Source organism: Ictidomys tridecemlineatus, unplaced genomic scaffold (assembly GCF_052094955.1).
Source record: "Ictidomys tridecemlineatus isolate mIctTri1 unplaced genomic scaffold, mIctTri1.hap1 Scaffold_210, whole genome shotgun sequence".
Taxonomy (NCBI): domain Eukaryota; kingdom Metazoa; phylum Chordata; class Mammalia; order Rodentia; family Sciuridae; genus Ictidomys; species Ictidomys tridecemlineatus.
Window position 1 is genome coordinate 49,847 of NW_027521806.1, and position 24,729 is coordinate 74,575.

The 24,729-nt window shown below is 35.5% G+C and overlaps 3 pseudogenes; 1 reads left to right on the forward strand and 2 right to left on the reverse strand.

Annotated features, from left to right (window-relative positions):
- Positions 1-6,064: 6,064 nt before the first annotated feature.
- Positions 6,065-10,784, reverse strand: LOC101966212 (coiled-coil domain-containing protein 120 pseudogene; annotated as a pseudogene).
- A 6,464-nt stretch (positions 10,785-17,248) lies between these two features.
- On the reverse strand, positions 17,249-17,704 carry LOC101965322 (guided entry of tail-anchored proteins factor 1 pseudogene; annotated as a pseudogene).
- Positions 17,704-24,729, forward strand: part of LOC101966507 (transcription factor AP-2 gamma-like) — a 34,762-nt pseudogene continuing 27,736 nt past the window's right edge.

Here is a 24,729-nt window from a genome sequence, read left to right on the forward strand (position 1 = left end):
AACAGGTTACCTTAGCGACATGTTGAAGCAGGGACAGGTTCTTAGATAAAGATGGACGAAGTGTCTGAAGAAATTAATATTTCAATCCTTTCATTTTGTAGATCTTACTCTTGCCTTTCTGCCTGTCTAATTCTGGCTTCAAAGGGGTGAGATTTCTTCTTGTCTTTGCAATGCCTCCTGTGTATTTCCCATGAAGTGCATTGCAAGCTAATTTAATGCTCATTCAACAATAAATTGGGATTCTTGGTCTTTGACTTTTGTGAAGAGGTTTTCTGGGTTTTCAGATGGTTTTATTTTTGAGTATTTTTCCAATTCTGAATGTAGGAAAATTAGCCCCTGCTATTTATGCCTTAATAAAGAAAAGAAAATGTCAACAGTATAATTTATCATTGAGATCCTCTGAGAAAATACTGGCACAGTGTCAAACTGTAGGGCGGTGAAAAGGTGAGACAACATAACTAATAACCAAGACAAAAAGCAGCAATAGAAACTATCACAGAGGAGCCAGCTATGAACTGTGATATAGAAGGACTTTAACACAACTGATCTATAGGTTTAAGAAGAAGAGAAGAAATAGAAGATTTTTATGAGTACTAGAATTTATACAAATAAAATGGATACTCTAGAAATAAAAAATCCATAAAAACTATAATAGTATATGAGTTTAATATCACATTTTAGTGGATTATAAAAAAGAAGGCATATGTATAAAAATATCTTAAATGAAACACAGAGAAAATAAACAGAGATAAAAAAAAATCATGAGACATGCAGGAAATGTCCAACATTTTTAAAAGGTATGTGTCTGGAGTTGCAATAGGAAAGAAGACAGATATTAAAGCAGAAGCAATACTTAAAGAATTTAAAGTGTTAGTAGCTAAGAGTGCTCAAGAATAGATTAACAACTCCAAGTAGAGACTTCTAGCATGCCATAAGTGGTATTCAAAAATAATAATATCTTAATATATAATGCTTCTTAAAAGTATTCTTTGTCCAATTATTAATACCTTAATATATATTGCTTCTTATAAGTATTTTTGGCCAGGACCTCAAAAATACTTAATGCCTTAATATTCTTAGACGGAGACTTTGTCAAAAATCAATAACAAAATAATCTTAAAATCAACATGCAAATAATTATTAAACACAATGATATATATTTTTTGTCACTCGATCAAGTCATTTGAAATTTTATTTCAAATGGGACTGCCAAACTAAAGAATAATCACTATCTTATTAGAAAGACAGACATACAGAGTTTTAAAAGACATTTTTCCAAATGAGTAAGACATTTGTGAGTTTGTTTCACCCGTATAGATATGGAATTAAAGGGAGAATCAGTGGTGCAAAAGTGATTCCTTAGAGAGAGAGAAAGGAAAAATTTAAAGCAAAGATGTTGTTAGATGGAAAAAAATGTTATGCACAACTAAATTGGAGGCAGAGGCTGAGTCTCCTGAAAAATTTGGAGAGTTGGAGATTTTTATCTCTGATTTATTTTGCAGTGCACCAATATAATTTATGCATTTTAAATTTTCACCAAATGGCTCCTTAAATTGAATTGGGTATAAATATGAGTGTACTTTCAAAGAAGAGAGTCCTATGTAGCTAGTTTTTCATTTGAAATTATGAAAATATAAACTCTCTAAAGGCTATTGATTAACACGTCTCTACATTACCCAGCCTCAGTATAAGAGATGTCTCACTTCTTTTCTGTCCTCAAGTTTGGCATCCACATTTTCATAAAATCTGATGTATATTTTTTTCAGAAAAATGGGGATTTGCTTTAAATGAACTATAATCACTGTTATGAGACACATGTCCTCACCTTGACATCCTAAAAGTAAAGTTGGCAAGGTCAAAATGAGCTGGCTAAATGTAGCATGGACAAAACTGAGCTCATGGTGCCACCCCCCCCTTGCACTTGAGAGGCTTTTTTCCCTGAATTTTAAGTAACTAACAAAACATACAAACTTCATAGCCCTTGGCATGACTCTAAAAATGGTGACAGCTCTTTCTGGCCATCTACCTGACTAAAAAATCCCAGTACATTTTCCAATTTATTCTCTCTTTAGCAAAATTTTCAATTCCTGTATTTTTTTTAAGATACTTTCCAAGTCCATGGAAATGTCCTCAATTCATACACTTTTGAATCTTTTGCAAAAATATATTTGTGAAAGTTCAGAAACATTATTTTACATTATAGATATGACAAGTGTCAGGCAGAATATAATTGAAAATATGCCTATGTGTCTTACTATTTGTTACTTTAGGCAGTTAATTTTTTTGAGATTCAATTTCTAAATCTGTACTAAAAATATAAGACCTCTAAACCTGTGTACCTATAATGAGGATTAAATGAGATAGTACTTACAAAGCTTTTCATATGTAACTAATATGGAATAAGTAAATATTTGTTTATCTATAGGACAGACTAGGAACCAGCTCTCATTAACTCTTTATATAAATATATCTTATTTTGTGTTTGCATTCTAAATGTCTTACTGTTTATATAACAGTTTCTGAATTTTAGCTCACCAATTCTATTGCTACATTCCTGGATTCTCATAGGCTTAACTTGGATTCAGTGAGCTCTTAGGACTATTCAGTTGATTCAGTGCCAGGTTTCAGTGGGTCTTGTTTTTAAAGACCTGTCTGTGTTTTACAGGTCTTATAACTGTGGCAGTGTGGGACAACAAATACTTCAAGACAGAACTGCCATTTAGGGATACTTATTTTCTCACAGATCCATGAAGGAAGGGCCATGCCTCACCAAGTGACACTCAGGAGTCCCCTAGGGTGTGGTGTGCATGCAGAGGAAGGGAGGGGAACTGTGGCCAAGCTACTTTATGGGAAGGGACAGATGAAGGAGATTAAGCTTATTTAGGACAATTTTTTAATAATGCCAGTGGGGTCTGGGGCACAAGAGCTGTTCCTAGTGGTTTTTTACCTGATCCTGGGGTGATGAGGGAAATACAAGTGTAGAGTATGAGAGCCCAGAAAGGCAAGAGGTTGGTTATGGACTAAATTGTGTGCTCAGGAAGGGGATCCGACAAGCCTCTGCCCCGGACCTGAAAACTGGCTCAAGACAGTGTTTCAGACATTCTAAAAATATTCTACACTCTATTATGTTAATCCATGAGAGACACAGTCTCATAACATGATGTAGGTAGCTCCTTGTGTAAAGGTAGGTTGCTGAGACATGGAACTCTGAAGATGTTGTGCAGCTGTGGCCTGGGGTCCTCTGGATGAACCTTCACTTGGGAGGACATTGGCCATCAGTCACTATTACAATGTGCCACATAGTCTTCTTTTCATGAGTTAGATATCATATCAGCAGTGTGAAAAAAAGGATGCACGTAGATCTTTACCTCAGAGAATATATACATTTCTCTCTGGATCTTACAAAGCTGGAACACTCAAAAGAGCATGGAGGCTGAAGGCATTATTTGTGAGACTCTCAGGCAAAAGTACTTGTTCATGAACATGGAACTGTGTTGATATGATGGTGTCATTCCTGAGTGTCAGGCTGTTGTCTGCATAGCTCTTCAGCAACAGGATAAACAAAACTGCATTGATGAGTGGACTCTTAATCATACTAAAAGTATCCATATGTGGTGACCATTCCAAAGTTTAGCATGTAATTTCCTATGCAGTTTAGCTATGACACTGGAAGTGAGTGAAAGAAAAAGTAGGGAAAATTCAAACATTTGAGACCCTTTATCTCAGTCCTCCAGGGCCTACTTATCTGGTAGGTACAATAGTCAAAGAAATGGTTTAATTTTTCTTTCTTTCTAAATGAGAAGAAAAATTCAGCTGTCACAATTAGGAGTATATAGTAATAAATCAGGCCTATGTCATATTTGTCTCTTTGTTGATGCAGTGATAAAGTATAATATGTAACATTATTTAATGAAGAAAAATGTCCACATGGCAAAATTACCTGTTAAGTTAGAGAAAATAATGTATTCCCCAAAGATGTTTGTGTGCTAAATCTGAAATCTGTGACTCTGGTAAAAAGGACTTAAAAAAGCAAGTTAAGAATCTAAGGTAGGAAAAAAATTGTTAATTATCCAGGGTAGTTCAATGTGATCACAAGAGTCCTTATAAGACAGAAACATGTCAGAAATAAGAGAGGTGATGACAAATGCAACGGGTGTAGTGACTTGCTTTGAATGTGACAGAACTGGTCTTAAGTAAGAAAAGCAGGTGGACTCTGAAAAAGGTGAGAAACAGATTCTTCCCTGGAGCCTCCAGAAGAAAGGCAGTCTTGTGGACATCTTGATTGAAGGTAAGAAAACTGGCTCCAGAATTCTGAAAACTAAAGCTGTAATACAAGAAATTTGTTTAAAGTCACTAATTTCATGACAATATGGTGCAGTCATGTTAGGAAATTTACACACCAGTGAAGTTATATAGCAGTCCTCCCATCATCTTGGATAAATCCCTTAAACAACATGACTTGTATTTCCTCCTCTGCCTAACAAGGAGGTTGAGTATGCAAATGTCATTCACAAAGTTAGATTATTTCAGTGGTTACACATGTAGAATAAACTAATGCTCCTGACAGAGTTAGGAGAAGGAATTCATGCATCTGTGACAAACTGGTCCTAGCCTGATCAAAATGTATTGAGAAAATGATGTGAAAAAGAATCATAGAGTCCCCTTCAAAGCCCTTACAGACTTGAAAATGACAATGACAGATTATTGAAACTGGAAAAAAAACTTGTAAAAAGTTCATATTATATTTCATAATTATATTTACCAATGCAATTCTTTAAAGTATAGTTGCTATTTGTATGTAGAAAATGAATTATGAGACCAGGCAGAATACTTGTCATCATACATGGTCTCTAGAAGAAATTGTTTTGAAAGGTAGAGCACATTGTGTTGGATCAAAGGTCTTAAATTATTACAAAATTAGGGGCTGGGGATGTGGCTGAAGCAGTAGAGTGCTTGCCTGCCATGCATGCAGCACTGTGTTCGATCCTCAGCACCACATACAAATAAAGATGTTATGTCCACCAAAAACTAAAAAATAAATATTAAAAAAATCTCTCTCTCTCTCTCTCTCTCTCTCTCTCTCTCTCTCTCTCTCTCAAAAAATGAAATGAAATTAAATTGGTTAGGACAACTTTTGGGGAACTTTAAAAAAATTATTACAAAATCATATCCTTTAATTTTTTGGCTTGAGTTATGAAGCCTATCTGGTTTCACTTGATAAAATGAGAAGTGTTTGCTTATTTAAATATATGTTCATATTTAAATATACACATAAATATATTTATGTTTTATACTTAAATATTTTTATACTTAAATATTATATATATATATATATATATAATATATATATAAATACATATATTTATATACTTTCTACCCCTTTGGGGAAAAAGATGGTTTCACTCAGTTTTCTCTGTAATCTCACTTTTTTCTCAGAATCAAGGTTGCACTGGGTTTTTGTCTTGATAAAACAAAAGACAAAGCATTCATTGCATCAGGCTTTGTATCTGCCACATGAGCATCTGTGATGCAGTCAGACAGCCAGCTAAGCACAACATGTTTTCACAAGTAACTCAAATATCACCCTTTCATCACAGAAAAAAATGTATAGTTGCTCCCTTTTAATCATATGTGGAGGTAAAAATCGAAAGACAGCAGCTGGAAATATTTATTTTGCTTCAAAAAAACAATCCTCAATATCAAAATAATTCTCAAATCTTGAAATTCAAGGCTATGAAAAACATTAAAAATGGTATTTTAATATCCCCCTCTTTTTAAAAAAAATATTTTTGTTTAGTTGTAGTTGAACACAATACCTTTATTTAAATAGGCAAGCACAGGAAAACAGGAAAAGAAAGTTGAGGGCATATGATGTCCCTTCCTCCCAGCACCCTGACTTCAAGGCTCATTTCCAGCCAACTTCAATGACTTGGTAAGGAACTACTACCAGTGCCCAAGATCCCCCTTTATCAAGACCCCAAGGACTAATGCAGGTCACACCTGAAAATGACCTGTGTCAACACTGCAGCTAGTTTCCTTGTGGTCCCAGTCATGGCTATCATGATTAGCTGACCCCTGGCATGAATATCTTTACCAATTGCTTCAAGAGACCTCTATTCATCCGTAAAAGCACCCCCCCATACCTGCTGGACACAGAGGGTGCATTGAAACTCCCAGAGTGCGGGACTGTAGCCTGGCTGGTGGCCCTGTACAGCACATTGCCCACCTCATAGAAGGAGGCATGGAGGAAGGGCGGGTGTGGTGGGTTCACATAAGGGAGCATAGGCCCACACTGGAACCCCATGGCCAGTCCCGAGTTCTGGATGTATCAGTCCCGTAGCCCCTACAGGGCAAGGTTCTTGTGGCCACTCTGCTCACCAGTCGGGCCAATATGGGTGGATAGGGGCATCCATTGCAAAGGGTTAGGGTGCACCTCTGGACTCTCAGCAGTTTCCAGGGGCAGGCCACAGGGCTTTGTAGGGTGGCATGGGTGTCGGGGTCCTTGCAGTGGAGGAGGGGGCTGCTGCCATCAGCTGCATACATGGGTGTTGGGCCAGGGAGCATGGGTGAGGAGGCCATCCTGGAGGAAGAGTTGTCCTGTTACCTCAGCTGTAGGTAGCAGCTCTCCCCAGCGTGCCCCATGCGGGCAGGTCCCCGGTGTAAGGAATAGTCCAAGAGGAAGTCTCCAAATACAGGTGAGAGAAGAGCCTCTATGGGAAGCAGGAACATGTAAGCTAGGCCTGGTGCCCCAGGGAGGGTCTGGGGGCACAGCTGTGTGAGAGAAGGCAGGGCCTGCTCATACATCACCTCATTGCTCTTTCAGACTGGTAGGCCAGTGGCAGGGGAAGCAGGAAGAGAGCCAGCTCCCCCAGCTCCCCCATCAGGGCCTCAGAGCTGTTGCTGCAGCAAGTGCGAGCTGCAAAGAGGAAGGTATGATCTGAAGCAGGGCCCTCCAGGGGTAAGCCCTTCTGAGAGTCCTTGCTGATGGCCTTCAGGCTTGCAGAGCTGAGGGCCAGCGTCCCAGCTGGCAGGCACACTTTGCCCCTCAACTGGAGGCACTCCTGGGCAGCAAGCATGTGGGGCTGGTGTCCACAGAGTTTCTCCGGCTCTTCAGATCCCCTTACAGATCTGACAGAGGTTGTTTCCATGGGGTTCGCCCTTCAGGGTACCCTCAAGATATTGCTTGCAGCAGGTCCCAAACCTTTGGTGGGGAGGGGTGCTTTGCCAGAGAGAAGCAGCCACAGGATTCCTCATTATCATGGCTGGCCCCAGACTCTGATAGGGAGGTGCTCTCAGAATGCAGAACTACATCTTCTTGGCTGAGCTGAGCTAGGCATGTGCCCAGGCAGAATCCCTGGGTGCTCCTGCAGACTGTAGCAGAGGCTTGGGAGGGAGAACTGGGAGGCCAAGGCAGCCGGGCATCCCCCAGCTGCTCCTCCAACTCATGCAGTGTGTGCGTCTGTACCTGGAGCCTGCGTCGCAGCTGTTTACCACTCAGCTCAGGGGCTGGGGCCAAGCTTCAGGCAGCAGCTGCGATGCTGCAGCACTGACACCTCCTATTCCAGCTCCTCAACAGGGCTTAAGGAGTGGTGCGCTGCGTTGGGATGCAGTGGAGGGTAGGTACAGGTTGCTGGGGCCGACAGCGCACCAACTGGGTCTGTTCACCAGGTTTCAGAGGGCACTCAGGGGGCAGGTGGCCAGTCAGCTCCACCTTCTGGAGACACCCAGGGCCTCTTGCAGGGCTAGCTGCCGGTCAAGCAGCACCCCCCTCCCCCTCAGAGATTCTGAATTCACTTGGAGGGCAGCTGTTATGCCCGAATTTGGGACCCCCAAAAGACCACCAGAGACCAAGATTGATGTAAGCAGCAAAGAGGTGTTTATTGCAAGCTAGCTTATTCCTCCACACACACACTTGGTTCCCTTCCCATTAAGTGGGAACCCAGCAAGTGGGAAGCTGGGCAGACTTACAGGCATAAGTCTGTAAGTCAACTTACTCAGAGGCCCATGGGCCACAGCCAGGAGTCTTACCTAGGGCACTTGCTCTGTGGCATAGGCGGTTTCGTTTTGGCCAGCAATAATAGTGGGTGCGCCCCTCCCTTTCTGAGCCCTGCTAGTCTCTGAGCACTCACCCACACCCCTTCCAGCTCTTCTGGTGGGCGGTATTCTGCCTCTGGACCATTAGCCTGGAGGCAAGATGGGGGAGCTTGCTGAGGATGGGAGATGTGTGTTGGCCCCTCTGCAGGTTGCGGACCCCCAACCCCCACCTTTAACTTGGTGGAGCCGCTCTTGGCACCAACGCCACCTCCAACGCTGAGCACACAAGCCTGAGGAAAACAGGGAAGTGAAGCACCAGACTACTGCAGCAGCCGAGATGAAGTGCCTTCTTTTTTTTTTTATAAATTTTTAATAATCCCAGAACTAGTGAAGAGTAGATAGAGCTGGTTTAATTGTTAATCAAATACTTTTCTTATAAATATAATGTTCTGCAAGAAAGTTCAATCTGTGGACACCTAATTTGTACTTGAATTATAATCCTAGAAATAATGAATATCTGATAGTCAAGATGACTTTTAGGAGCCAGATAAAATTTCAATTTTTAGTATTGCACTAATACTCAAAATTAAATAGATATTAACAGTGAAAGAAAGTATTCTCTGAAAATCAATGACATGCTTAAGTCAATATCTTTGTAAATTTTAGAATTTCAATTATGGAAGATTTATACTTAAATTTTCAGCACTAGAAAATGTGTAAGCAAAATCAGAAAAGATGGGAAATTAATTTCAGTATTTAGGATGTTTCAGTATTCTCTGGAAATATTCTTCTGCATTTACCAAGTTTCTTTCAATATGTGACATTTATATGTGAATAACATGACAGAAAAACTGACAGAAGTTAACATAAAAATGGACATTCACTTAAATGTCATTCTTAAAGACAGATCCTGAGGGATGAGGTTGTAGAAAATGATTAATAAATATATAATAAATAGTATAGTAAACCATTAAGATGCTGCAATTAAGGGTCACACATTAGGGGCACCAAATGGTTCATCAGGTGACAAATGCATACTACTCATCCCGGCTCAAGCCACAGTCCATATGTACCCAAACAGACATTTACCAATTGCCCCTACCAATGAGAATACTGTGGTAAAAATAAAGAATTAGAGCAGTGATCAACAAATGGGAAAGATAACTTTAAGAGAAAAAATTTTTTTAAGGTACTACAAACAACAAAACACTTTCAAGGTATTAAAAACCATTTGAGAGAAAATTGTGAGATCCCACAAAAAAAGCAATATTTGAGCTCAGAATACAAATCTGGAGTCCAGAATACCTTAGACTGTGGGAGCAGCACATCTGTAAGTGAGGCAGAGAGTAAATTAAGTAGTGTGAAGCAGTACAAGTGGGTGGAAATCAAGTTAAAAGGCCTGTCATTACCAGTCAGCATATGTGTGTTAGAAAACTACCCAAGGTCAGAAAAGAACCATCTGACATGATGAAGTGATCCCTGACCCTGACACAGGGCCAAGAACAAAGTCCATTTCTTCCATCAAGAATGGAAAACAGATGAACCATCTGTGCTCATAATCATGCTTAATCCTGAGCAGTGGGGAAAAATTAACAGAGGATAAAAAGATTTTCAAGTACTGATTGTGTCCCAATCCAAAGTTCAATATTTGCATATTTATAGGAATACCACATTGTCTAACACAAAAAAAAGAAAAAGAAAAAGAAAAAAGAAAGAAAAATTAAAAGCGTCACAAAAATTATCTCGTATGAAAACAAAGAGAAAATAGAAGAATAATCAGTAGAAAATACAAACTGACAAAAATAAGAAGGTTATAGCATTACTGAAGAAGACCATAAAAATGTTACAATCAAGTCAAAGAGGATAGCAAAAAATAAAAGATGAAATTTCATATATAAAAATTAAAATAGCTGAGATTAAAAGTACACTGTGTAGGACTTAGGGCAGACTTTTAAAGTTAGCAGGAATGAAATAAACATCAAAAGAATGAAGTGTGAATTCACAGTGGTAAATAATATTTGTGCAAGACAAATGTGATAATAGAAGCTTACCCAAAATATGCAAAGAACTGTTCAAGCTCAATTCAAACTTATATGCACAATGACAACAACCACCACCTGATGAAGTAATGGGCAAAAACCATCTGAACAGACTTTTATCAGAGAAGATATATAAATGGCAAAGTAACATATATGATAAGACATTCAACATTATTCATCAATAGGGAATTGCAAGTTAAAATAAAATGAGGTACCACTATGTTATTGGGATGGTAAAAAAATCCAAAACACAGATAAGACAAAATTCTAGGAGAATGTAGAGCAACAGATACTCTCATTCTTTACTGGTGGGATTGCAAAGTGGTACAGTCATTCATTAGTTTGTCAGTTTATTACAAAACTAATCTCCACCCATATAAATGTGACATTTTAGGGAAAATGCATAAATTTCATGAAAAATAGAAACTATTACAACTCCCCCAATAAGAAATATGTAATTTTGAATGGTCCTACATCTATTGAGGAAATTTAATTCAGAATATTAAAAACATCTGAAAGAGAACATTTAGCACCAAATAGTTGCACTAAAGAATTTTACCTAATGTTTAAAGAAATAACAACAGTCTACATAGTCTCTTTAGAAAATAGATAGAAAAGAAAACTTCTGAATTAATTTTATAAAGCTTCTGTTACCCTGATGTCAAAAAGAGTATCAAAAGTAATTGATAGTCCAATTACTCTCATGGACATAGATGTACTAAGTGTTAACAAACATTGGCACTCAGAATTAAATAATAATAATAATTATTATTATTATTATTATTATAAAAATTAAACTATATACCTTGTTCAAATGTTTTTTTTTCTAGTAACTTCACTCCTAGCCTTAATCTCAGTGATAATAAAATTTAATCCATGCAACAATTTTCACATGGTTGTTCACAGCAATTTTATTCATAATAGCCTCAAAAAGGCAAAAACCAAAATGTTTCTGAATAAGTGAATATATAAACTGAGGTACATGAATACCATAGAATACTACTCAGTCTTAAAAAGGGATGAACTATTGATACATGTAAATATTTTAATGGACCTCAAAAAAATTATGCTGAGTAACCAACAACAACCTCAAAGTTGTCACAAACTATACCTTTACACAATCATGTGCCACATGACAACTTTTTAGTCAATAATAGACTGCATATATGATGGTGGCCACCTTCTAAAACCCACAATCCAGTTGTGCTAGGGAAGTGGGACAGGTTTCCAAGTGTTCAAAGAAGATACCCCGAGATGGGAAATTACATATAAGGTTTGTTGAGAGACACTTATAGGGAAGCTCCAGGAGTAATATCTGACCCTTGAGATGCTTTGCCAACTAACACTTCAGATCCTCTCAATGTAATTCCAGAAAAAAAGCATCTCTCTTTTTCTTGATGCTTTGCTCAGTGGCAGCCAGCTTACCAAGTGGCTTTTCTCTCCACAGAGCCCTCAGTTCTGCATCACTTACCACATGGAGAGGGGTTTTATAAGCCAGACTACAGAAGCAGTGAGAGTACTAGTTTGTCTTGTACAGTTGGGACAGGCATCATAAAGAACATAGAGTATACACAAGAAAGAAGCTTTCAGCAGGTAACACTAAAGTGACTACATTCTTTGGAAACCCAAGTGAAAATAAGCATCCATTAATACAATTCCTATTGTTCCATTAAATTGGCCAAGATTTGGGGAACAGAAAAGGGTACTTCAGAAAGTTGTTTTTCTACCATCCTCCTTGTCTTCAAGAATAATACAAGTTGATGAAGGACACATGAAGGTGGACACTTAGGAATTATCAGGAAGCAAGTTAATTGGCTGCAGCTGGTCCAGAAAGGACTTCCACATAAATCAATTCATCCCTCTGAAATAGTCCAGAAATATTTAGAACTTTATACCCAGTGTGTAGGGGTATGGGGAATTCAGAGGCTCAAAATTTGCAGAAGTCTACATAAAAGTAGTTTTTGTGTGTGTATGTGTTTGTTTTCTTTTACAGTAGTGGGTAATAAACCCAGTCCTGAAAACAAAAATAAGCCAAGGTCATTCTCTTGAGAAAATTAGTTCATGAGAAAGGGAGAGTCCTGGATTCCCCCAGCCCTGGTTTTCAAGGAACCTATTTATCACCATTCACTCTTAACTTTTAGACTGTAAAGGACTTTCCACAGGATCTACCTACTTTTCTTTAAAGTATAAACACCCATGTTAAGGCTTGGTCCAATGCTAGAAGCCAATATCCCTTATCACACTCTGCTTTTGTAAACATACCTCCAGCCTGAAAACTCATACAAAAAATCACATATAATTTTAGACTATAAACTTATGAAACTCTTTAGTCTATAAATATTGTAAAAAACTAGAAAGGGGTGCTGAGAATCTTAAATGCTGGTCTCCTCCAAGTCCACTGCCAAATTTAGTTATTGTAAGAGAGCAATAAAAAACAGGAAGCCTAACCACATTTAAAGTCTTTTGCAGAAATCCTCGCTGATAGTATAAGAACAATTATGGTGAAAGTCTCTGAAGTATCTTAATAAAGAGGAGGGGGTGCCACTACATAAACTGTGGAATAGACTATAGCAGGTACGTTTGTATTCACCCTGTGATGTTTGGGCAACAAATTTGCCTAACAAAGCATTTCTCAGAATGACTCATTTTATTAGGAAATACATGGGTATGTTATATTCTATTAATTAATTAATTGATTAACTAAAATTCTAATTTGTTATATATGACAGCAGAATGCATTTCAATTCATATTACACATATAAATCACAATTTTTCATATCCCTGGTTGTATACAAAGTATACAAAGTAAACAAATACTAATAAATATTAATGCTAATATTGCTGAGTAAAAAATGAGCCAGACGACATTCATTATTACAACTGTTGTAGAATCAAGAACAAATTAAATTAAACAATAAATTACACCCACAATTTTTTTATAAAGACAAATTACATTGGTATTAATTCATGAATTCTAGAGTAACTTAACAATATTTTATTAATTATGTTAATTTGTATGATAATATTAGTTTAATATCTGTATTTTAAATATGATAATAAAATGTTAATATTTTTGTTATAGTACTATTTGTATTATAATATTTAGTTTAGCTTTTTGTAGTGCTGGGTGTGAAACTCAGGTGCTCCCTCACGCCAGATAAGGGCTTTTCTACACCCCTCCCATAATATATATGTATATTTTTTTAAATGCCAAATTTCTTTATTCTAAAAATGAGCACATTATAATTTTCCCTTAAATGCAAAATGTCCACTTCTCTTGCAGGTAAGAAATTTCACTAATATTTCTATGTCAACTGGCTTCTTTTTAATCAAAATCCTTCCATTGAAAATAATAAACATTTAAATTACTGAACTGTTATATTCATTACTCTCAATACCTCTTACAATACTTAAAACTTTATAAAACCATCGCATAACTTGCAGCACTGTCTGAGCTGGCCCCTCGGGGGTGAGGCTGCTAAGGACAATAGACAACATGGGAAAGGGTAAAGGAGGGTGCTTTGAACTGCAGTCTTCCTAGCCGGCCGGCTTTCAACTGTGCCTGTTACACAAAGAATGAGCAGAACGAGTTGTTTTATCATTTGCTGCTTTATTTTTACAGCAAACAATACTACTGGGAATGGTTCACTGAAAAAATACTAGAAGAGCTAAAAATACCTTTAAGAAGTTTTCTTTGGGGATTTAAACTCAGAAAAAACTGTAGTGCTTATCAACTTGATAGGTAACAAACAGACTTGAGAGGTGGGTACATAAAGTTAAAGAGATAATTCTATAAGCAAGACCTCCTGTGTTGAAACCAACATGGTTTATTGCAGGTAAAAAAAAATTTACCTGACATTCTGCCTGGTTTAAGTCAATATGATATGTTACAGTCTTGGGCAAACAACCAGTTACCTACTGGAGAAATGTAGGCCCAAAGTAAAGCTTCTCCTTGCCAAAAAGATTAACACAAGTTACCCTGGGATGGGATGGTAATGAACTTCACACACACCAGTTTTCACAGTTCAGGGAATTATGATAATTAGAACCAGTTAGGATGACTCAAAATGACCCAGATTTTCCTTGAATTGATTAGGATTTTAAATCTCCCTTCCATGTACGGATAAGACCATGTACAGTGGGGACTTGAAATCTGATGTCATCTTATGTCATTCAAAAATTAAGAGGTAAACCTGGCAGAACTTTCTGAATAATTCTCTGGGAACTCCAATGATACAAGAAGGTAGGAGGTACATACTGTCTGTCTCATCTCTGAGAAGACCCACTCTCTTTTTTGAGAGTGCTGCCTTCTTTCCTTTTTCTTAGTTCATCTAATAAACTCATGTCTGCTACTATGACATTTCTGAAACTTTTTGGTATGATCACAAGAACCAGTAACCTAGGAAAGCCTTGGCTTCCCTGGCTCCATAGTGGGCCTTTGGTCTATTAAAAACTTATATTTTTATATTTTGGAAAATTTCCATAATACTGGTATCTAACTCAGTGCCTTCTGCAGGTGATAAGGCCTTCTACCACTTAGGAACATCATGACCATACATTTTTTTGTTATGGTAATAAATTTATTTTCTAATGGATTTGTTTAGATATAATTGAACAGCAATAAATTAAATATTTTACAAGTGTAGAATTTGATAAGTTTTTAAATAAATAGAATTGTGTGGGCACCCAAACCAGGAAATCTGCCTGGATCACTGCTGGCTGGACGTGAACCTCCTGCCAATATAAGAAATAAGCAAACAATATAAAAAGGAAAAAATTAATTCTATATGGTTAAATCAAATTTGGGGAAGCAGCTAGATTGTTTCTCTGCTGTTCACACAGAAGCTGTTACATTTTGTAAGAACTAAAGCCAGGCAGGTAATAAATATGTGTATACTGAATGTGGCTTTGTTTAGCCCACCCCTTGGTGCCTGGCCAGCACAGGGGTCAGGTAGTTTTTTGTTTGTTTGTTTTTTCATTCTCAGCATGAGCAAATTCAAGATGCAGAAAAACAGTTTGCAGGAAGTTGCTATTAATTTTAAATAGGATCTGGCTCAGAATTACACAGTATGCATTATTATTTTAGTTAGGTTTTCTTCATCCTGCATGATTGTTCTGTGATTTATCCCTGTTCTTGCACTTAATTCTAGGCCACTCTATAGTAGTTAATAATTGGTTTACTTTTTTCCAGTTCAGAGTTATTGCCAATAAACTCTTGCAATCATCAATCCTTTGAACCTCGTCCATTCTAGTAGGTGTGTAGTTTCATCCATTGTGCATTTTGTTTGCATTTTCCTTGTGACTATGAAGCCAAGCATCTTTTTCATGCTGATAAGCATTTTCATTTATTTTCTACTGTGAATTGACTATTTAAATTATAGTAGCTTTTAAAAATATTTGTTTGATTCCTATTATTGGATTCTAAGAGTTCTTCATATATTATTTTGTTATTGGTAAGTATTTTATCTAGTTATATCTAAAATTTTTATTTTTTTAATCATAAATGCTTCTGTCAAATAGCAGAAATGTTAATTATGGTAAATTCCCTTTCTTCTCTGTTCTATCATCTTGGAGTTCTGTGTAAGAAATATTTGCATACTTTAAGAGCACAAAAAAATTCCATGTTTCTTCTAGAAATAATATTATCTTACCTTTAATATTTAGACATATAATTCAATTCAAACCAATTTTTTTAAAAATCTGAGCTATGAGTCAATGTTTTTAATTATTGTTTGGTTGTTTGGTTGAATTTTTGCTTTTTTTTTTTTTTGTCAGGGGTAATTAGTGAAATCTACAACCCCCTCTGGTAGGCCTCAATATGACAATAAACTATAAAACCAAAGCACTTGTCTTTTCATAGTACAATTAGCTGAAATAATGATCTACTTATTAAATCTTGAGGAACATAAGATTTAAGAATATAATCTTTTGGGAACAAGTGATAGAATTTACCTGTACTGTGCTATGGTCACACACTGAGTTAACAGCCAACCCTCTCTCCACTTGTCAGTTACAAATTGTTCACAGCAAGTAAGTGGCAACAAGAAAAAAAGTCATACAAGCCCTTGCAAATATTTCAATTAAAAAAGTGCCTAAATAAATAGATTTAGCAGAATTATACTTTAGAGGTCAAATAAGTATCAATTCAAACGAATTTAATCAGACTCTCTACTTTGTTTTTTAACTTTGTTTCAATCTACACAGCATAAATATTAAATGCTTATATATCATAATTAATTTGAAATGCTTTAAATATAAACAATTCAATCACAAGCCAATGCATTATGGCCTCATCAGTACATTTATACAACACTGTAATAAAAAACTTACTATAGCAATATTAACCCAACAAACGACTTTAGACACAAAGAACACACAATGTTAATTATTCTTTCAGTTGTACTACATGAGATAAAATACAAATTCTCAAGTTCTAGTAGTGATAATAAAATTAAATTACTTTGTAAAATGGATTAAAAAGTACTTAACTTGAGGCTACATAGCTCAGTGGTAGAGCACTTTCTTAGCATGTGTGAGGCACTGGGTTCTATCCCCAGCACTACATAAAAATAAATAAAATAATAACATTATGTCCATCTAAAACTAAAAAATATAAATAAAAATATTTTAGAAAAGTACTTAGTTTTTAGAAAATTTTGACTTTTTACTTGACAATAGGACCACAATGTGCCAAGCGAGCAAATCAGGAGTAAGGCATGTAGACCCACATTTTGTTTCAAATCTGATATTATGGTGGTTGATACGTATGTCACCAATGGTAGAATACTGGGATTCTTACAAGAATCTCACATAAAGTCCAAGTTCTATGGAGTAGAATTCAATTAAAAACGACCTCATATACTTTTTTTTTTAAGTGGCAATCAGACTTCTAACCTAATAAGAGAATCATTTTTAGAAATCATATAGTTGGGTGAGGTGTGGTGGGGAACAACTGTAACCCCAGAAACACGGAGGTGGAATTAGGAGATGGTAAGTTTGAGGTCAGCCTGGACAACTTAGCAAAGTTAAATTAAAATTTAAAAATAAGGAGGACTGTGGCTGTGGTTCAGTGGTAAAAAGCCCTTGAGTTCAACCCCCAGTATAACAAAATAATGACCCATAGTGGTATTCATCTTCCTTCAGCTGAAAGGATGAAGTAGGAAGTGTTGCCACAACTAGTTACAGAATAAAATCCAACTAGTAATTCCAACGCCACCTGCTATTTTTGTAGGGAAGTCTACCAGGCAGTCTAGTGGTGTTGTTTATTTCCTCAGCACAACAGTCACAGTGGACAGTATAATACTTCCAAATGAGTGACTTCATCAAGGCAGCTTGCAATATGTAGAAAGCAACACTTAAAACCCATTTTATCATGGCTAGTTGAGCTGTTCTGGGCTTTCACATGAGTCTTGAGTTTTTCCATCATCTTGTTGATTTTTTCCAGCCAGATACGGCAAACTTGTGCATCATGTTGACCGTGGAAAGCTCTGCTGCATATCCTGGATCTCTGCCCTCATCTGTGACTTATGCTCTGCATCCTTCTGCAGCACTCTGGATTTGAAGGAGGACAAGGACAGAAGTAGGATCCCAAGGACACTACATCCAAACAGGAAGCAGAGCACTGGCAGCCATGCCCAGCATCACGCTCATTCGTTTATCCCAGAGCTCCCTGAAGCCCAGACACCTCTACAAAAGCTGCAAGGGGACCTTGTCAGTAGGCGTGCCTACACCTGCGTAGTGAGTCCCACCAGCTGTGCTTCATTAAATATGGTTTGTAAAATTTATTACTACACATTTTATATTGTTGATGCTTTTTTGAATTGTTATAGCCCAGTGTAGATTATGGCTCAGCTCAGTAAACACCCTATAAAATGTAGGAGTTTAATAAATATGAGAGGGTAAGATCATAGGAGAAGTAATGTTAAGTTATCCTGGCTGTTCAGTTCTCAGCACCGCATATAAATAAAGTCCAATGATAACTAAAACAAACAAACAAACAACACCCCTCAAAAAAAAAAATCTAGCCTGAATGACTCCATTTTGAAGTTCCACCATAGTGACTTAGATGTAACCCTAGTTATATAACTTACTTTTTGTACAAGTTGTTTTTGTACTAGATGTGTTCAGAATAAGAATATGGTTATACGCATTGGCTGGCTGATTGCTACCTTTAGCTTCTGTGTCCTCCTTGCTTGCCTGCACCTACATTTTAGGGATGTGATTTTTTTTCCCCTTAGGAAACCCATAGAACTCGGACCAGGCACTGTTCCTGGCAGGTACAGTTTGAGTCCTGCATGGAACCGTTACCAGCTGGCTAAAATAAATACTCTCCAGTTTGGACAAAATTGGACTGAGAGTGTTTTCTGAGCGATTGGCCCACAACAGAATGACATCATTTTAATATTTCTATTTATGAAAGTTCATGTCTACCATATATACAATTGATATTTATGTGTATGTTGATTTTGAATCTCAAAATTTTACTATTCTAGACGTTTTTAAAAGATTAAATCTGATTTTTAATATAAATGATCATGTTTTCTGCAAATAAAGTTAATTTAATTTTTTTTCTTTTTCATTAATATGCTTTTTAATGATTTTTCTCCCTTCACAGAGTACAAAGGTAGAACCTTTAGTAGCAAACTGAAAAAAATGGTATTTACATTACCCGTTTTGTTCCTAAGGATGTTTATTCAGTCTATTGTCCCTAAGTTTTATGTTTCTGGTAAGTTTTAAATAGATTCCCTGTGTCAGACTCAGGAACTTTCTTTGTATTCCTAGATTTTGAAAACTTTTAAACAGAAGTTGATATTGGGTTATGGGTAAATACTTTCCTACATTTATTGAGGTGGTTTTATGAATATATGTGTATATGTCTATACATATTATACATGTGTGTAATTTTAGATTATTAATATGGGAAATTACATTGATCAATTTTGAAATGTTAAATCAACATTGCATTGGTATGTAAAAGTTTTGTATGATATATTAACCTATTTCATATGTTGTTGAATTTTCTTTGTCAAGTTTTGCTTAGAATTTTTTCATCCAAAATTAAGACGCACTGCAGAGGTGAGGGGATTAGTGATCTTAGTTTGTATTATTTGTTTGCAATGCTTTTTCCTGTTTGTTTTTTATTTTTTATAATGAGAATAATACTGGACTCATTAAATGAGTTGAAAAACATTTCCTCTTTATCTTTCTTTATGGTTTTGTGTAAAATTGCATTACTTCTTTTTTTATATATGGAATTTAATATTGTTGTCACTTGAGATTGAATTCTTATTGGTAGAAGGGTTTTTAACTAAAATTTTAATTTCTTCCACAGATACAACAATATTGACCAAATTCATTTCTTCTTGATAAACTTTTGGTTTATTCTTAACTTTGAAAGAATTAATTCATTTTATCATAGTTGTCAAATTTATTGGCATTAAATAATTAATAATATTTTCTGATTTTTTTTACTTTTCTTTTTCTTTCATTTTTTCTTTTTCTTTTTTTTTTTTTTCGTTTTTGAAGGGGCATGGGGTTTGGTGCTAGGCATTGAACCCAGAGGTGCTTAACCACTGATCCACATCCCTAGCTCTTTTCATTTTTTTTGTTTTGAAACAGAGTCTCTCTAAGTTGCTTAGGGCCTTATTAAGGCTGTCCTCAAACTTGCCATTCACCTGTCTCAGTCTCCTAAGCAACTGGGATCACAAGAATATGCCACCAGAACCAATTGACTTTTCTTTTTATATCCATATAATATTAAGTGATATAATATCTCTCATTCCTAATATTATTAACTTGTGTCTATTCTTAAATTCTCTTGTGATTCTTCTAGAGATTTATCAAGGTAATTTTGTTTCTTCTAGGGCCAGCTTTTGTTTTTGTAGATTACCCCCAGTTTTAGAAGTATTTTGTTTAATTGATCTCTATGCTGATATTTCTTTTTTCCAAATTCACTCATTTCTTGTTTGTTTTTATTTTCTGCTGTGTTAAGGTGAACGTTTTATCAATACAAACTAATTGGGCAGATAATACATGCAGTAACATGTATCCACACCATACCCAGCCTCCTACCTCACATATTTCCCCCTGGTTTCCATCTTGCATTAGTGTGGTACATTTGTTGCAATTAATGACCCCAAATTGGTCTACATTATTAGCTATACTCCATAACTTCTATTGTTTCACTCTGAGTTACACAGTTATGTGGGTTTTGACAAATTGCATAATGATATATATCTACCATTTCAGTTTTCAGTAGAATGGATTCACCACCCTAAAAGCCCCTGTGCTTCACCTATTTATCCTTCCTCTCCTCCTAAATTCCTGGTAACCATTGATTTTTCTAACTCTCTATACAGATTTACCTTTTCCAAGATGTCATATAGTTGAAACTTTCAAGGATATAACCTTTTCAGACTACCATCTTTCATTTACCAGTATACACTTATGATCCCTTCATGTATTTTCATGGACTGATACCTCATTAATTTTTATTGCTGAATAATATTCTGTTTTAATGCTGTGTTCATCTATTAATCAGGACAAAGACAACTAGGTTGCTTCCCATTTTGTGTGATTATTAACAAAACTTCCATAAATATTCATGTTCAGGCTTTTATTGAACATAAATTTTTGACTCATTAAGACAAATACTTAGGCATAAAATTGCTGGATTGTAAAGTAAAACTATGTCTTTGCAAGAAATTTCAGAGTGGTCTTCCAAAGTGAATGTATTACTTTTCATTCTGACCATCACACATGAAAGTTCCTCTTACTTCATATTCTCACTTTTATTTGATATTGTCATTTTAAAAAAAAAATCCATTTCAATTGTGGCATAGTGGTGTCATGTTGAAAATCTCTAATAACACATGGTATTATGTAGTTTTTCATAAGCTTTTTTTCCATGTGTAGATTTCCTTTTAAAATCTATTTACTAATTGTGTTTTTTCCTTATTATTGTATTTTTGGAGTTGCTTTTATAGTTTGGATACAGGTTTTAAGAAGATATTTGTTTTGTAAATATATTTTGCCAGTCTATGATTTGTTTCTTTATTCTTTCAACATTTTTTCCAGAGCATTAGTTATTGATTGATTGATTGATTGGTTGGTTCATACATTATTTGTGATGGTATGCCACTATATTGCCCAGGCTTTTCTTAAACTACTGGACTCATGTATTCCTACCATCTCAGCCTCTCAGGTTCTTAAAGTTTTTCATTTTATCAAAGTTCCAATTTACCAGTATTTTCTTTAATGGATTATATTTTGCTATTGAATTTTAAAATCCACTGTCAAATTCAAGGTCACCTAGACCCTTTCTGATGTTATATTGTAAATGTTTTATTTTTAAACTTAGGTCTTGAAGTTTAACTCATAGAAGTAGAGAGTAAAATGATTGTTAGAAGACACTGGCATCAAAACAGACATGTCCTCAGTGGAATACCATAGAAAACACAGAGATAAATCCCTAAATGTACAGTCATCTTATCCTTGATATCAGAAACGCATTGGAGAAAATATAGCCTTTTTAACAAGTTGCTTTGAGAAAACTGGATAACATATGCAGAAGAATGAAATGAGAACCGTATATATTTTAAAATAACTAAAAGTAAGTTTAAAATATTTTACTCACATAAAGAACAGTGAATGACTAGATAGATATGTTAGTGAGCTTGACCTTTTAATAATTCCATATTGAATACAAATATGAAAAAACATGTTACCCCATAAATATTTATAATTATGAGTTCCCAATTTAAAACAATGTTAATTATGGTAATAAAAATTACATCTAAGATGCAGGTTGAATAAATATTTATTTAAAAAAGCAAGGATTATTTTAGAGTTATGGTTTGGATCTGAAATGTCCCTCAAAGGGCTCATGTGCTGAAAGCATTGTCCCCAGTGCATCAAGTTGCACAGATGGGGATTTTAGGCAATGATTGGATCCTGAGTTTTTTGACCTCATCAGAGGATTAATCCATTGATAGCTGAGTATACTTCTGGGAAGCAGGACCTAGTTGGAGCTACCAGGTCATTTGTGAACTAACCTAGAGATTATCTTCTCTATTGTCTGTTTCTCTGCCTCTCTTTCTCTGCTTCCTGGCTTCTCTGAACTGAAAAGCTTTTCTTCACTAAATGCTTACACAATAATATTCTGCCTCACCTCAGGCTCAAGAAATGGAAACATTCATGCAAGGGCTTCAACTTCTGAATCTGTGAGCTGAAATTAATCTTTCCTCTTCTGATTTGTGTCAGGTACTGCAATCAGCAATGAAAAACTGAATAGCACAGATCATATCTAGATTCCTTTTCTCTATTTCTTTCTCTTTTTTTGCTGCTGGTGTTTTTTTATCTCTCTTTTTTCTCTTCCTTCATTTTCAACATATAAATATACAAAGATTTTACTTGGTTTGGAAAGAGTACCTTTTTCTGCATTGAATTGTCTTTGCTTTTTTGTAAAAGAATTGTTAACTGTGTTTATGTATTTCATTACTGGATTCTCTGTTTTATTCCATGAATCAATTTGCAAGTCCTATAAGTTTTTTCTTCTTCTACAATATTGTTGACTATATGGGTCTTAAGCCTTTCTATAAAGTAGTTGACTTTATATAGTAACTTTATATCATGCAACATTGTATAATCACTTCTTAATTATAGATGCTTTTCTGGTTGAATCTTTGAGATTTCCTACATAAAAAAATCAAGTAATCTGTGAATGAAAGCATGTAATTACTTTATTCCAAATTTGTATACCTTTTATTGTTTTATTTTGTTGTTTTACTGCATTAGCTAAGAATCCAAGAACAGTAAGATGGGGCATTCATGCTATCCTCCTGATCTTTGGAGCAATCATTCAGTTGTTCACATTATGTCTTACATTGTTGTTGGGTTCCTTATTTTTTTTTGATAGATTTTTAAATCAAGTTGAGGAATTTCCATTTATTCCTAGTTTCCTGAAAGTTTTAGTCATGAATCAGCATTAAAGTTTGTCAGATGCATTTTCTGTACCTATTTGTATGATCAGTGATTTTTCTTCTTTAATCTGATTGATGAGTTAATTACTTTAACTATATTTTGAATGTTGAGCTAGTCTTGCACACTTGGAGTAAATATCACTTGGTCTTGGTGCAGGATTGTTAATATGTATTGCTAGATTCTCTTTGCCAATACTTATGTTGGGGATTTTTTTAAAATCTTGTGTTGCTGGGATGAGGACGTGCCTCAAATGGTGGGACATGGCTCAAGTGGTAGCACGCTTGCCTGGCATGCATGCAGCCCGGGTTCGATCCTCAGCACCACATACAAACAAAGATGTTGTGTCCACTGAAAACTAAAAATAAATATTAAAAAAAAACCTTATCTTCCTGAAAGACATTGGTCAGCACGTATTTTTTCTATTTATGCCTTTATCTTGTTTTGGTATTTGGCCCCATGGAATGATTTGGGAGATTTACTATGTTCTTTCATTTTTTGGAAGAGATTATAAATCATTGTCATCAATTCTTTCTTAAATTTTTGGTATAATTTATCAGTGAAACTTTCTGCACCTGGTGTTTTCTTCATTGGAAGGCTGTTGATTATTCATTCAAACAACAACAAAAAGGTGAATAATCACGCTTTATTTCTTTTTATATATAAACCAAATCTACTTAACATTATCTATTTCTGCTTTTATGAATGCTGTAGACTGAGTTAATATCCATTTAAAATGTATTAATTGAAACATTGTCTCCTATGTGATAATATTAGGAGGTAGGGACTTTGAAAGGCAATTAATTTTGAGGGTGGAACTTCATGAGTGGGATTAGTGCTTAGATAAGAGAGGCCACAGGGATCCTCACTCTTTCTGCCATGTGAGAACACATTCATTCATATTGCAGGAAGTGGATCCTCATCAGACACTGAAACTGCTGATGCCTTGCATTGATTTTGAACCCACTCATCCTCCAATAAGATGAGAAATAAGTTTTGGTCAATTCAAAATAATATCAATCCACTTGGTTTATGATTTTATGTTATGTAGCATCATGAATATATGAAGACACTGAGTTTTGGTATTTTGTATCTGTCAAGGAATCAGTGCATTTTAAAATCCAGAAGCACATATAATTTTCATAATATTTTTTGATAACCTTTAAATGTCCATGACATCAGTGGTGATTAACTTCTTTTATTTCTGACATTAGTAGTTTTAAAATCTTTTATGTCTGTTTCCTCTCCTCTTAACTTTTCTTCTCTTCTACCTCTTTTTTTCACTCTTTGCTGTCTCCCCTTCACTTTCAGCTACCTTGGCTTGGGTTTTAACAATTTTATTGATCTTTTCAAAAAAAATAACTTTTAATTTTGTTTACCTTTTGATATTGCTTTCCTTCTAAAAAACATCACTGATTCTTGTTCTAATTTGTTTTTCTTTTTTTTCTGCTTTATTTAGGCTCTTTCTCTATTTTCCTAAGGTGGATGCTTAAATTATTAATGTTATATTTTTACAGTGCTAAACTCTTACTTCTAATACTATTTTCTCTATGTCCCTCAAATTTTGACCAAGTGTTTTAATTTTCAAAATGCTTTCTAATTTCTCTGAGACTTAGACATATGTGTTGTTTAGAAGTCTATTTTTTGATTTGTTTTATATCCTAGCATGTAATCTATC